The sequence below is a fragment of the Aythya marila genome, assembly GCF_965140915.1.
Source record: "Aythya marila genome assembly, chromosome: 26".
NCBI classification, from domain to species: Eukaryota; Metazoa; Chordata; class Aves; order Anseriformes; family Anatidae; genus Aythya; species Aythya marila.
In genome coordinates, this window is record NC_139067.1 from 375,446 (window position 1) to 389,492 (window position 14,047).

The 14,047-nt window shown below is 53.0% G+C and overlaps 1 long non-coding RNA gene across 1 annotated transcript in view; it reads left to right on the forward strand.

Annotated features, from left to right (window-relative positions):
- Positions 1–6,987, forward strand: part of LOC309887763 — a 30,568-nt gene extending 23,581 nt beyond the window's left edge. Inside the window, exon 4 of the long non-coding RNA XR_014319088.1 lies at positions 5,782–6,987. This is a non-coding gene — a long non-coding RNA (uncharacterized lncRNA). The remainder of the gene's footprint in view (positions 1–5,781) is intronic.
- Positions 6,988–14,047: the final 7,060 nt, after the last annotated feature.

Here is a 14,047-nt window from a genome sequence, read left to right on the forward strand (position 1 = left end):
ATTAAAGAATTCAATTCCTCTGCTCCAAAGGAGTTTGTGTTCTCCACCTCTGCATTCCCAAGTCCCAGAGATGCCAAGCCCCCTCTCAATAGGATGAGACTGGGCACGGTGGGCTGCAAAGGGCCAGCTCCGATGGTTGGAGTGTACTGCCTGGGTTAGAAATCTAACCTTGTGGAGAGCTGCACCCCACTAAATCTGGCCAGGAATGACAGTGGGTTCAAGGGTTGCTCAAGGCCAAGGATCCAGAGATAAGTGTATTTTTGTTAATGGCTTAAAAGTGGCCGGATGCTGCAGAGGCACTGTTTAGAAAACCAGTTGTTTGTATACCAGCTGTGCTGATGATTCTCCATTACTCATTCCCACTCAAGGAGGCCACAAACAAGCTTTGTCCCCATGACTGTCCACTACTTAGGGGGGTTCCCTTGTTTATGGGAGAGCCGTGGAGGTGATAGGTGATTGCAGCAAGGAGCAGAGCCGCAGTGACGTCGCCTGGTTGCTTGTCACTCCATCCTCCCTCCTCTAACACTTCTGTTCCTTCGGACAGAAGGCAGGGATGTGTCCCTGCACAGCCCTGCAGGAACCCTCCCCTGGCTCTACTGAGGAAAAGCCCACAAAGTCCATGTGCTAGGCATTTGTACAGGCATAGAATAATAACACTAATAAAGTAATTGTGAACTGTATTGCTTACTAGACAATACATCAGGCCAGGCTGCTGCTCAGGCAGCAAAACAATCGGTAGTCACCAGCTCCGTGCACTTAGATAACAACTGAACCTCTGCACTTCCTGCTGGCGGGGCTCGCCGTGCTTTTTATCTGTAGGAGAGGGAGTGGATTGCATTTAACTGCTTGACCACTTTCCTATCTGTGACTTAGGGAATCGTAAATAGAGCCGGGCACACCCTGGCGTAGCCCTGCACGCTCCATTCAGCTGCATCCTGCTGGGGGACGGGGTTTTCCTGCGTCGGCTCCACCAGGCGCTGCTCGGTGCCATTGTTACCTGCGTGAGCTCTCGCTGCACGTGCCTGGGATTTTTTTCCAGCAGTTCTGCATCACCACCATTGTATGGCTTGCTTTTTACAATTTTCTTAGGTTTCTTTTGTATCTGCTAGCTATTACATGATTCCGTGTATAAACTGAAACCTTTACAAAACCTCTTAATTCTCCTCCTGCCAGAAAAACTTAAAAGCCTCTTACTTTACTGTAACTTCGCTGAATTTGAGAGCATTACACATCAGCTGATGCTTGCTCAACATTTGCAGGGTAAATCTGCCCTTAAAATAGGATCTTTTTGATGTGGCTGGCTTCTGGGCCTCTGCCTATGGAAGAGCTCCATCTTTTATCGATGGCTTGCTAAAAAGAAATAGGGGGGAGCAGTAGAAAGAAGGAAGGTGCATGTTGATTTCCTCTCCTGCTCAGACGCAAAGTGCTGCCTGAAGTACTGTGTGAAGGGAAAACCTGCCTGTAAAAGTGTCCATCTGAATTGCTAAACATTATTTGCTTCACTGAACAGAGACGCACACTTGCAACGTACTTAGGGCCAAAAAACAGCACCAGGAGATCAGCGGTGATCTTGTAGATGTAGGAAACAAACCTTCCCTCTGCAAAGCACAATTTCCCGTAGTTGAAAAGAGGAGCTGAGGCATGTTAACATATGCCTACTTTTTACTGTTTTTACCGCACATGGAATCGTTCTGCAGGTATTTGCAGAAATATGGCTGATAGCATAAATTAGCAATATTTGTGGCAGATACAAGCTCAGAAAAGTATCTGCCATGGAAACCGAGAATAAAACTGATGCTTTAAGAGTAAGACATCAAAAAGCTGCCAAGATGAAGAATGTGGTGTTTTTTGTGAGCTCATCTTGCATTGAGCAGTAACAAATGCCTTTGCCCCTTCAAGCTTCTCTTCCCACTTTGCATAAATTTAGTTGTGTTCAACTCTGACTGAGAGATGAAGCATACCTCGTCTGTTTTTTCCACTATTTTTTATATCATTCTTTTAATACTGCCTTCCCAGCACTGCCTAGGAGGAATTATTCATGTGTTGGGCTGGAGAGAAACTTCAGACAAGATGCGATTTCTATCACAGCTCTCCTGCTATTATTGTATAATTGCTTCGTGAATGTAAACGCTCTGTTTCACACGTTAATGGGAGGATTAATCCCAACCCGCTATTCTGTCTCTGCAGAACAGCTTAGCCACATCCCTGCTTTTTGGGAGATGACGTATGTGGAGGGTTCCTGCCATGGGGCTCTTCTGTGGGAGGAGGAGCAACCTTGTCTGAGCTTGGGGGTCCTCCCGCGGCAGTTTTGAAGCTGAGGCACCTATTTTCTGTAGGTTAAACCAACCTTCTGGCTCTAGCAATCAGAGCAAGCAATCACTGGGGGAAAAGACTTGGAGTGGGTGACTTGGAGGCCACATCTCCCGGCCAGGATGGGAAACATCTGCCTGGGGGGCATCCACAGCAAGGGGCTGCTGCAGGAGTCCTGTGGGTGACCTCATGCTGGGCAGCCCCGACCTCTGCTCCCTGCTCTGCCAACCAACAGCCCCGCGCTGGGCCCTGGGTCCCTCAGCCCCTGGTGTGGCCGGGGAGGTGGCAGCTGGGAGCTGCGGGTGCCTTCACCCCTGCAAGCTCTTGCAGAGAGCTTGGTCTGCATTGGTGTAGCAGTCCAAAATCAGTCCAAACAAGGCAATCTGGGATGCATTTTGTGAAGGCATGTTTTGCATAGCTTTCCTTTCGCTCGCCTGCCTAAGCCCGCGCTGCTTGTACTATTGCCTCGGTATTGAAAGATGCGGCAGCCCCAACGAGCACTGGAGCTGCAGAGGCTTCACCAAGAAAAATATTGATGTTGTTCCCTAGAAGAGATTTTTCAAAGTAGGCTTCCAAGATCCCTGTTTGGCTGCCTGTTCTTTAGGATGCTGTTGTCCAGACTCCTGCAAGAGAGGCAGGAACTTCTGAAGATGGGTCGGGTGCTTTTCATTGCGCTGGGGCTCGGGGGAAAGCAGCAAATAGCAGAGAGGGCAGGATAACACCTCTGGCAGAAATTGTGCTCTGTGCTGCCAGCGGGAACACAAACAGCTGTTAATTCTGGCAATCAGGATGAAATAAGGAACCAGACCTGTGTGACAGCTCAAACACGGAAGCAGGAGCGTGCAATCAGTGCTCAACTGCACCAATTGTTATCAGATTCTTTAGCCATAAAACTTTAGCTGTAAGAGATTGTGGGGAAAAAAAAAAAGGGGGGGGGGGGTGTCAGCTAATCTATCCTTGAAAATGGAGTTTTTAGTTTTTCAGACCATCTGCCTTTTAAAATACCAGTGAACTGTTAAACAGTATTGCTTTCCTCATAAAGAAATGAGGATTAACTGCTCTAATCTTTGTTTGGCAAAGTCATATCTTAAATATTCAGAAACTGAGCATGTAGAAGGGCTTTTAGAAGGCTTTGGGACAGGAGAGGGATGTGAAATTATTGCCTTGAAAACACGTGTGTCTTTAGCTCATGGCCAGAGCATGCTTGGCTCACAAGGAGCTCCCTTCTCCTGGCACTTTTCTGCCCACGCCAAATTGCTTTTCCCAGAACCCTGGGAGCTGGGCAGAGGAAACATGAAATATTTCCCGGTGGTGAGAAGGGGACTTACGGCTCTCCATCAGCTCACGGTTGGTAGCAACCAAGACCTGGGCTGTGTCTGACCAGGGGCTGGCACAGCCGAATGGGGGCAGTGGCCGTGCCACATGCGGTGCTGGGGGGCAGCTGCCCCAGGGCTGTGCCCAGCCCCTGTGTGCCCACATCCCCTTTCTGCTGGTGCGAAGCAAGCGCCACGGCTTGCTGAACAGAGGGGCAATGCTGCACGTGCCTCTTGGCCACACTTGCCCTGCCTGAACGGGGACTAGTTAGAGCTGAATGGTTCACAACAAACGTCCCATTCGTGGGAACTGCGTTTCTGGGTGTGTTGAGCCAGGGAAGGGCAGCCTTGCAGCTTAACAAAAGGGTATTGAGTTTCTCTTTGAAAACACAAGAGTTGCCTTTCAGTTCGTTCAATGGAAAAATCTGAGAATTTGAAAATGTCCAAGAACTTCAGGCCATTTTCCCCATCATTTCCCAAACATGTTTCCCATCCTTTCCCTCACTGTATTTGTTTGACCTCTGAGTCACTTTCAGCCCTGTTCATGCAGGTTGGAGAATCCTTGCCCTTCTTAGGAGTGGTAAATACAGCTCTTGACATGTTTGCTCTTGGCTGGGAAATGCATTTGGAGATGGAGTTCTCCACAGCACAGAAACAGCTGTGGGATGGCTGGAGGTCAGAGAGGAACCAGTTCATCGTGTTCCTCCTGGAATCCAGATTCCTGGGAATCTGTCAGACATCCAGGTCGCATGAATGCCAGTGCCTGGCCCAGCTTCCCAACCTCCTCTACCTACTGCCGCATGCAAGTTTGACTAATGCGGCCTTTTGCTCTACACCACAGGCTCCGCTTGTTGATTTTGTTGGTGGTGCTTTGGTTTGGTTTGGTTTTGTTTTCCTGTAGTTGTTGTTTCTTTAATAGAGCTTCTGGGAACATTTGTCCCCAGATCTCAGAGCAGTACTCTGTGCTCCTAGTTCATAAGAACTGAGAGATGCACTTAGCCCTGCGTGTTTCCAGTGCCCTGACCTGTGGTGTCAGATTCAGATGTGCAGTACAACACGATGCTCTTAAACAGCAGACATGCTACAGCTCAATTGCTGGAAAGTAAAGAAATGTCTCAGCTTGGTTCTAGATATTTGTGCTCACACAACTGCCTAAAATATATGCCACTCTGGCAGAGCTGCTTGTCCAGCGTGCAGGGCCAGGCCCTCACCAGAGCACAGGGGCTTGTCCCAGTGACAGCAGAGCTGGTCCTATGGCTGCCGTGAAGGGCAGCTCTTTAGCTCTCCAGCCATTTTAAGAACAGCTGAAAAATTAAAGAAAACAGGACATTTGCATGAAGAAAGAAGTGCTGGGGCTGTGGAGTGAGAGCCTAGCCCTGCTCTCGCTGAGGCTGCTGCAGTGGCTGCAGCACACGTACCCCTGAGGGCTAGTCCGCTGCTGGTCCTGGCACCCAGGGGTGCTGGCCAGGCTTGCTGGAGCCAGGAGGGTGCTGCCTGGAGGGGGGAGCAGCTCTGCCAGCTGCCTCCGAGCACCGCTGCCCAGCCACGGGAGCCCATCGCCGCACAGAGAGACCATATAAGAGTAAAGTTTGTGGTATTACTGATAATGAATGTCTCCTCATTTCTCATAAATTCTCTGCTAAATGTACGATCACTGAGTTAATAATGCAGTGCAGGACATAATGAATAGCCAGTTACAGTAAGTAAATCATGGCTGCTAAGGAACAGAAACAGAAACTTCTGGCAGATCTAAAAGCCTGCATGCTTTTAAAGAAGTTGTGCATTCAACAAAGTGACTTCTGGAGAAAAAGGCTTGCTCCTTTGGGGATTTGGAGGTGGTGGGGATGGGAAGGCTGAGTAAGGAGGCCGTGCGTGGGTTCTTCCTTGCTTGAGGTTTCCCAAAACCATCTTTCAAGGTGAAACTCCAGCCCGGGTACCCCCGCAGCCAGGCTGCTCCCTGCGATGGTGCTGGGCACGGGCAGTGCCTACCCCTGGCTTGGCAGAGCGGCTCACAAAGTCCTGCTGCTGTTTTATGGGAGTCAGGGAAAGCATTTTAACGTGCTGACTTCAACATCTTCCTCCCGGGTCAACGAGGCTGAGCACAGTAATAAAAGTTTAGACTTTCAATCACGAACAAACTTTTCTTCTTTCTCTGCAGAGTTTCCTGTTTGATCTTCCTGAAGGTCCTGACTACCCCTCACTGGAGAAGGGCGACGGCAGCGCCGTCTCCAGCTGCCAGACAGCTCATTGTCTGCTGCCCAGGGACGGGCTCGCGGGAAATCCTGCCGGGGGGCTCGGGCGCGGGGCTGCCTGGGTCACTGCCGCAGCCCAGCCCAGGTCTGACAGTACCAGACACACGTCCCGGGTCTCAAGTGCCCCCTTTGTCAGGGCTGTAACTGCTGCCGAGCCGCTTCCGCAGTGCGAGGTGGCAGGCAGGACGCGTGCCTTTGTGCTGCACCAGCTTCTGGGCACTGCGGTGCAGCCCCGCCGTGCCTGGAGCCACGCAGGCAGCAACCCAGGGCTGCACGCAGGGATTCGGTATCTTTGGTACCTGGTAAGGGCTGAGATGGCCCAGACGAGCTCCCAGCTGTAGCCTGCTTGCCCCAAAGGTTTGGGACTGGTTGGAGGCCAGGCACCATGGAGGAAACCGAGGTGATGTCCGTGCAGTTGTGTGGCACAGTGCGCAGCTGAGGGCATGGGGCACACACAGAGGCACTGCCAGGAGCTGACTGCAGTCATGGCACGATGGAGATGATTAATTAAAATAGCAAGGCCCCCTCCCTCCAAAATGTGGTTTTGATCTGCGTGTGCAGTTTATTTAACAGGTTTGAGTGAAGTGCCATGCAGCAGTAAGGCGATGCCCCAGCTTGGGAGCGTGGGCAGTGACCGACTGCAGCTGGTTTGGGGGCAGCTCTCAGTTCAACCTGCAAAATTCAACACTGGTTTGTGACCACCTGGAAACAGCCCAAACACCATTCCTGTGGTGAGGAATGGGGCACCTCGCTGCCTGCCACTGTGTGCCCAGGAGCACAGGAGGGCAGTTTGTGAGCAGCAAACCAGCAAATTCAGGTTTTGGCTCCTTAATCTTGCAGCAATGCAGAAGCGTGGCAGAGGGAGGTCCCATCGGGGCTGTGGTTCGGGGAACAGCAGCGGGTGTTTGGTTGCAGCATACTGCCGAGGCTTGGGGAACACTCGGCTGAGTAATGCTGAGTGAAGAAAACTCATCAGAGCTGAGGAAAACACCCAGCCCGAGCACTATGGGGATTTATCAGGAAATCAACGGGTATGTAAAGTGTGTGGGAGATTAGCTTGAAATTATGGTGTTATCAGCTTTGTATTTCATTCCTCCAGTAATAAAAGAGTTCCTCAGAGAAAACAGATGGTGTTTGCCTCCCCGTCACCCTCTCTTGTGGCCTGACAGCTTTCACTCCATAGCTGCTAGAAAAGCAGTATCTGCATCCCTCCTCCCATCACTGCTGCTATCTCAGGGCACATTGCAGCCCAAATCCCCCAGCCTCTGCCTTCCCTGGGGCTACCAGCAGCTAGAGAAGGGGTGTCCACATGGTTTGGGCTGACGGGGGGGTGCACGCCTGCTTTGGGGGCATTTTCTGGCCCTGCCGCAGGACCCTGGGCCTGGCCGTGCCCTGGGCTGGGACCCCCGCAGGGGCCGGGACCGGGCAGTTCCCAGGAGCGCGGCCACACGGCCGGGGTCACGGCGGGTTACTGAACTCGTGCCAGCCGTTGTTTTCCCCAGCACACTGCAGTCCATAACACGTCAGCTCCCACTCAGAAAAGCAATAGCAGGGCTATAAAGCATATCTCCGGCACGGGGGTGAGGCAGGCAGTTTTGGGCGCCAGGCCGGCCGGCGGCACCAGCCTGCGGCTGAAGTCCGAGGGGCAGAGCGTGGGCAGGGAGGGTGCCCCGTGCCCCAGGAGGGTGCCCGTGCCTGCAGCGGGGCTGGGCTCAGCTGGCTGCAGCCTGCTCCGTCCTGCCTGCCCCAGTGGGAAGGTGCCCAGGCTTCCCGGGCAGCAGCACGGGGTGCGCCTGCGCTCAGGCACGGTGAGCTCCTGCCACGATGCTTTCGAGAAGTTTCCCAACGGTCGCTTTGCCTAATTATTGTAATCTAAGTGACTGATGCCTTGTTTACAAGGAAGCCTTGTCTTTGTTCTAGAGATCTGCCCTTGAATCCTTGTCAAGTGTCAGTTCTGGTTTATGGATATTTTTGTCTGTCTACATTGGTTTATTTATGCACACAGTTCAAGCACAAAAGAATAGTTTTAGAGTTGGGAGTTTATTTCAGCCGTGTCAGAGGGGAGAAAAGGGGACAAGGATGATGCTGTGTGGGTATATATAGGCACGGTAAAAAGAGCTTTGCAGCCCCCTGACAGAAGCGTGACTGAGCAGCAACTGCTCACCGTGCGCATGAGCTGAGACGCCTCCCACTCAGGTTGTGATCTGCTGGGGGTTCAGCATCAGCGTGTTTTGCAATTTGTGCCCTGAAGTCATCAGCATCTGCCTGGGAGAAGCAAATCGGGTTAGCATATGTCTTTATACCTACCTTCAGAAGAGAAATCTGCCTGTTGCCAGAGTCTGGCTGAGGCTGTTTTAGCCAAAAGGGAGCGGGCACTGTTGTCAGTGCCCCTCCAGCCTGGGAAGAGAGAGCCCTCCAAGCTGCGTCTTAGGGCTTGTAAGCCTGGCTGCTAAACTACAGCTCTTCGTGTAGGTCATGCTTCATATTTAACAGGTCAAACTGTAGTACATACACTGCAGGGACCTTACTGCAGGTCATGTTGCTGAAGAGCCTGGTCTGAATCACCCAGACCAGCACAGTGAGCACTTTATTGCAGCTCATGCACTGCCTGGGGCTGCTCACACAGGAGCCAGCCTCTGCCGGGGCGATGCTCTGACTCTTCTGCTCTCACAGGTGCTGTGCTTCGTGGCGTGACATGGGGCAGAGCAAGAGAGAGCACTGAATGGTGTGGTCAGTATGTAAAGGCTTTTCAAGGTGAATGCAAAAGCCTTCATGCAGCTTGCAACCCTAACCCTTTCCCTCTTCTGTCTCTTACATAAGAAACCCTGAAATAAAAACAGGTCAAAACAAGTGTTTTTGATCTTGCTGGCTTCCTTCATGGCCTGGCACTGCAGCAGGCTGCAGCGTGTAACTGATGTGCCAAATTGCCATTGTGGCACTGCATGCGTTTTTCCATAATGCATGTGCCCCCCGTTGCCCCAGCTCCTCGGCGGGCTCCTGGCAGTGCCTGGGAGTGGAGAGAGGGGCATGGGGGTCCAGGGATTGTGGGGGCGGCTGGGATGTGTCAGGGAGCTCTGTGCATGCCGCTCTGACGCGAAACACAAATGAAAGTTTAAAAAAGTCCTCAATCAGTAAACAGCAGCGAGCGTGATGTGCCGTTAACGAGGCCGGTGAGCCCATCCACAAAAATCCCTCCATGCAGAAAGCTGAGTCAGTTCCGGCCACAATGAGGTTCGTGGAAGGAGCATTGACTGAAGCTGTTTAGGGAAAGCTGATGGAGAAAGTAAACAAAATCTGGTAGCTGTTTAACCCCAGAAATCCCTGCTCCTCCACAAGCCTGACATCTGCCCCAGCGGGGGCAGCAGGAAGCTGTGGGGCAGACGGGAGGGCAGCTGCCCTTGTGGACAGGGTGGCACCCAGCAGCCTTGGGGCAAGGCAGGATGGGGGCACCGAGCTGCCCGAAGGGAGGCTGCTCCTGCCGAGGGGCCGTGCCCTCATCCTCCCATGCCCTTGTCCTCCCGTGCCCTCGTCCTCCTGTGCCCTCATCCTCCCTTGCACGCCTCCCCGGGCACCAACCCCCAGAGGCGCAGGGTCCCGTTCCCCCCCCAGCAGAACAGCTCCTGCTGCTGCCAGCCCTGTCCGGGCACTGCGAGGCAGGCAGCAGAAGCAGCCGTCCGCTACTCCCGGGCACTGTGTTTTGCCAGCATGCAGGTAAACACCAGGCCTCTCGTTCAGCAAATTAATTGGGAATGAAAAGAATTAATAGCCTGGCTAACCACTCCTGGCCTTACAGGAATCGTGTCCTGGCTCGCCTCGTCTGCTCACAGCGAATCCTGCTGCCAGCGAGTTCCCCCCGCACCTCGTTAGTAAAATAGTTTCCTCTGTGGCTTTCTCCCCGCAGGGCCATGGGGCTCCTCTCTGTTGAGGAAACTTCTTTGATCAGTAGAAATGACACCAGGAAAATATTTTCCGTTTCTGTCAGGATAAAAATGGCTCAAGTGAAGCATGATTGCTGAAAAAAAAACAGAGCAACCCCGGTGCCTTTTCGGAAAGCTTCCTACTGTTGCATACAGTAAACACAGAATATATTTAGAAGCGGAGCCCAGCATGACACCGCCTCTTACTGCAATAATAGCAGAGTCTTTTCTTCTTTTCCTTTTTTTTTATTTTTATTTTATTGAAGAAATCTGTTTGACAGAGCTCATGGGAAACGTGGTACAGTTTGCCTCGTAAGCTCACCGCGGCTGTTGGAGACGCAGTCGTCTTTGTTTGCTCGTGTTTACCCTGGTCTAGCAACGGCGAGCTGCAGTGACTAATTCCACAAGCAGGCGATGGGGCGTACGTGGCGCTTCCTCTGAGCGGCACCGGCGCAACGCCACCAGCACAGCCAGTGATTAAACCCTGGCTCCTGGCATGAAAGGGCCGCGCCGAGTGTTTGGAGAAACCCTTCCCAGCCTCCGCCCGCTTTCCCCTTGCTGGACCGAGTGTGCGCACCGGGGCTGGGCTCCCAGCGCCTGCTGCCTGCGCTGCTCAGCTGCGGAGATGCTGCACCATGCCCAGCGATGCCTCATGGCATTGGGGCAGAGCTTTCTAGGTGAGGAAACATTTGTAGAAAAAGGGCTCTGCCCAAGCAGCGTCATCTCCGCTAATCCTAAAATGAAAAACCCGGTGGAACTGGAGCAACAGGAGAGCTGAAGGAAAGGGACGTCAATTTATTGCAAGTCTTCATGTCAGACAGGTACTGCAGCTAGCACCAGATGTCCCAAGCACAGCCTTTTGGTATTATACATGCAAATGACGGCCATGATTTATTTATCGGAAAAATCCGTATTTCATAATAATGTACTTTCTCCATAGTATTTATTATTTAAATTACCCGAGCTCCTTATAAACCAGGAACCTGCTGTGCTCAGCTCTGAGTAAATACAGAAGACAGCCCCAGTCTCTGAGCCTGCAGTCACAGCGTGCACACTACTGCTGCCCCAACACGGGCCGAGGACGGCTGCCTGCCCTGCTCAGCACCGCGCTGCTGGTGGGGCCGGGCGCATGCCGAGGGCTCAGCACCTCCACCCCAGTCTCCAGCCTGGGAACTGCGGTCACAGCGAGTGTGGGACCATGCATGGCCCTGCCCCTGTACACCCCAGGATGTTTCTCGGCCTCTGTCCTGATGAATTTTTCATATTCCCTCAGTCTTTGGGGGAGGGGAGGTACAAAGCACACCCCTCTCTTCCAGCTGTGTGTTATTTCCTACAACAAGGCTGCAAACACAATCCCAAAACATTCCCATTGCTAGCAGAGGGCTCTGGCAGGGCTGCAGCAGCAGCGTGCAGTTACTGTGATATTTGTAAGGAGGTCAAAGACCTTTGCCAAGACACTGCTTTAGCTCTGGCTAGTTTCCAAGCTGTTTGCCCCATGCCAAGCTATTTTTATTCTCATGCTGATGTTTTGGTTGATGGTTCCTACTATTTCCAAACAGCTTTAATGGTGCAATGTTTTATAAACGCTGCCCATACCTTGGAGACTTCAGGGTTTGAAATAAAGCTCTTTCCCAAAGGTCCCTCTGGGGAGCCCTCCATCTGGTGACTCGCTTTAGGACTGGTGCTGGGAAACAGCACCAAATCCCTGGGAATACACGAACAGCATTTGTCTGACACTGAGCTCAGAAACAAGGTGCCAAGAGCCGCAGACGCAGGAGCACAGCCCTATGGCAGCCTTGGGCACACAAGTCCCTCATCACCTTGTCCCTGTGCTGCTGCAGCGCTGAGCCCGCACCTGAGCAGACCGCACGCTGCAGCAGCAAGCCAAAAATGGGAAAATCAGGATTCAGCAAACAGGCTGCAGCTACCACGAGGCAATGGAGAGCAGTAAATGTAGCTGGGGCAGGGATGCTTGTCTGCCTGTTAGGGCTGGGTAGGTAAAACACTCCAAAAAGCCAGAGATTTAGTTGTGGTTGCCCAGGGAGCACAGGGAGCCCTTCCTGCCCTGATGGAGTGTTCCTCCTGGGTGGGTGAGGCTGCTGCCAGCTGCAGGAGGCAGGTCCAGGAACACATTGGCAGGGACCCCTGGGCAAGGAGCATACAAAATGGAGTGTGGCAGAGCAGGCAGAAGGGGAGAGACAAACGGCAGGAAAAAATCTGCCAGAGAGAGCCGTGGCTGCCTCGGGGCGCTGCGCCCAGGGCATCCCCAGCACAGCAGTGCCGGTAGCCCCTGTTCATCACGGTGATGGCTCTTCAATCTGTTGCTCACTCCCCTCCCATATTAGGCATAATTTAGCAGCTCCTCTCTCCTCCTCCTTCTGTGCTGTAATTAGCACTTTTTGGCTTCAGTCATGTCCTTTAATCATATCTGGACTGCAGTCACTCCTGCCGAGGTGAGTAATTCCCCAGGCAGAGATAAAGCCCTCTGCACTTCTTGAGCTTTTGCCAGGTCAAGCATTCAGAGGGATGCAGTGGCAAGAGCATGTACCAGATACAGCATCGGGTCTCGGGCAAGTGGCAGTGCCAAGAAGGTTAAGGCAATTATTTCCTGTGCCCTCCTGTTCCTCCCAAGTGGGAATTGCAAAGCAAACTTGGTTGTTATTACTAAATTGCTGTGAGACCAGTGGCTGAGCTGTGCAGGAGAGGAGAGTGCAACTCAGAGACAAGTACTTTGCACAAATTTGTCCCCACTGGTACATGTCCATCATGGCAAGTCGCTCGGGGACAGCGATGGAACAGAATGGGATGGTGCGGAGAGGGATGTCAGGCACACCTTGGGCAGGAGCAGGCTGCAGTTTCAGGGGGCCTTTAGGATAATGATGGTAGCTGAGGGATCCCGAGATGGTGCTGCAGACCTCCCAGGCACTTAAGGAAAGTTGGTCATGAAACGTTTTATAGCTTATGAGGAGCTCGTAAGGCAGCCATAACCTGGATAATGGGGGATTTTAATTACTTGGATATTGATGGACATCATAACTGTGCAGCAAACCACAGAGGGAAGCCTGTGGCTAGAAGGGAGAGCAAGATTGATCTATGTGCAGCATGTTAAATAACCTAAACCGTTTGGAGCTTCTTATGGCCCTGGCTCCAGGAGCACAGCCAAGTATGATAAATAAGGTTGGGGTTGAGAAGTGTCGAGAATCCAAATGTTTATATTCTTGTTCGATTTCAAATATTCACCGGAGTGGTAGCAGGAGTCGTGGCAAAGCACTTGCTCAGCGTGCCAGGCGGCTGCGAGTGCTGCGGGAGCGGTGCCGGCCTCCCAGCCGCCACGGAGAGCGGCTGCAAGCAGGGAGAGGCAGCTCGGGAGCTTGTACACGGAGTTTCTGAGAGCTGGGAAGCACCTGGAGCACCCCTGGCCCCCAAGTCACCCCCCCAGGGCCCACCAGAGATTCCAGCTGCCAGGGGAGGGCAGGAGCTGAGCCCAGGGCTTGGGGCAGCCCAGTTCCTGCTCCAGCGGCAGCAGAGGTTGCTGTTCGTTTTGGCTTTTGCCTGGGAAAACAGCAGGGCTGGGGGATGCAGCCAGGACTGTTTCCCATGCGTTACCTGAGGTGGGGAGGGTAACAAGGTGCCTTTCCGCCTTTCACCCTGTTCATGCACTACACAAGGGACTTTCAAAGAGCAGAGCATCCTCCTCTAGGGTTTCCAGGCAGGGTACAAGAACGATCCCTCCCCGGGCTGCCTTTGCCTGGGTTGTAAAGAAAAAGGGCTGCAGCACCTGGAAAAAGTCATTGTGCCTCTGCGTCAGCAGCTGGGAGAGACACTAGGCTGGAAAATGGGTGGCAGAGCACCTGAGTGTGCTGCGCTCGTGTCTGCAGAAGGCGGACTCACAGAGCGGGACAGGGAGTGCCGTGCTGTGCCGTGCTGTGCCGTGCTGTGCCGTGCTGTGCCATGCTGTGCTGTGCTGTGCCGTGCCTGCTGGGCGGGCCCCATGCTGCAGAGTCTCGCAATGGAAATGTGTGCATCAGTCCGGCTGGGGCAGCACCTCTGTTTGTATTGATAAGGCAGTTTTCTGTGTGGGCAGTGCAAAGTTGGGTCTGCAGCCTCTGCTCTGCTTGCAGCTGAAGGCTGTGGCATTCCTGTTGGTTTTTGCATCAGCTCTCTGGCAGGGATCTTTCCCAGCTGATCTGGCAGGTGCTGCCTGACTCAGGGGGGCGGAACAAAGCCCGGGCACAGCCCCAGCCTGGCAGCGCTG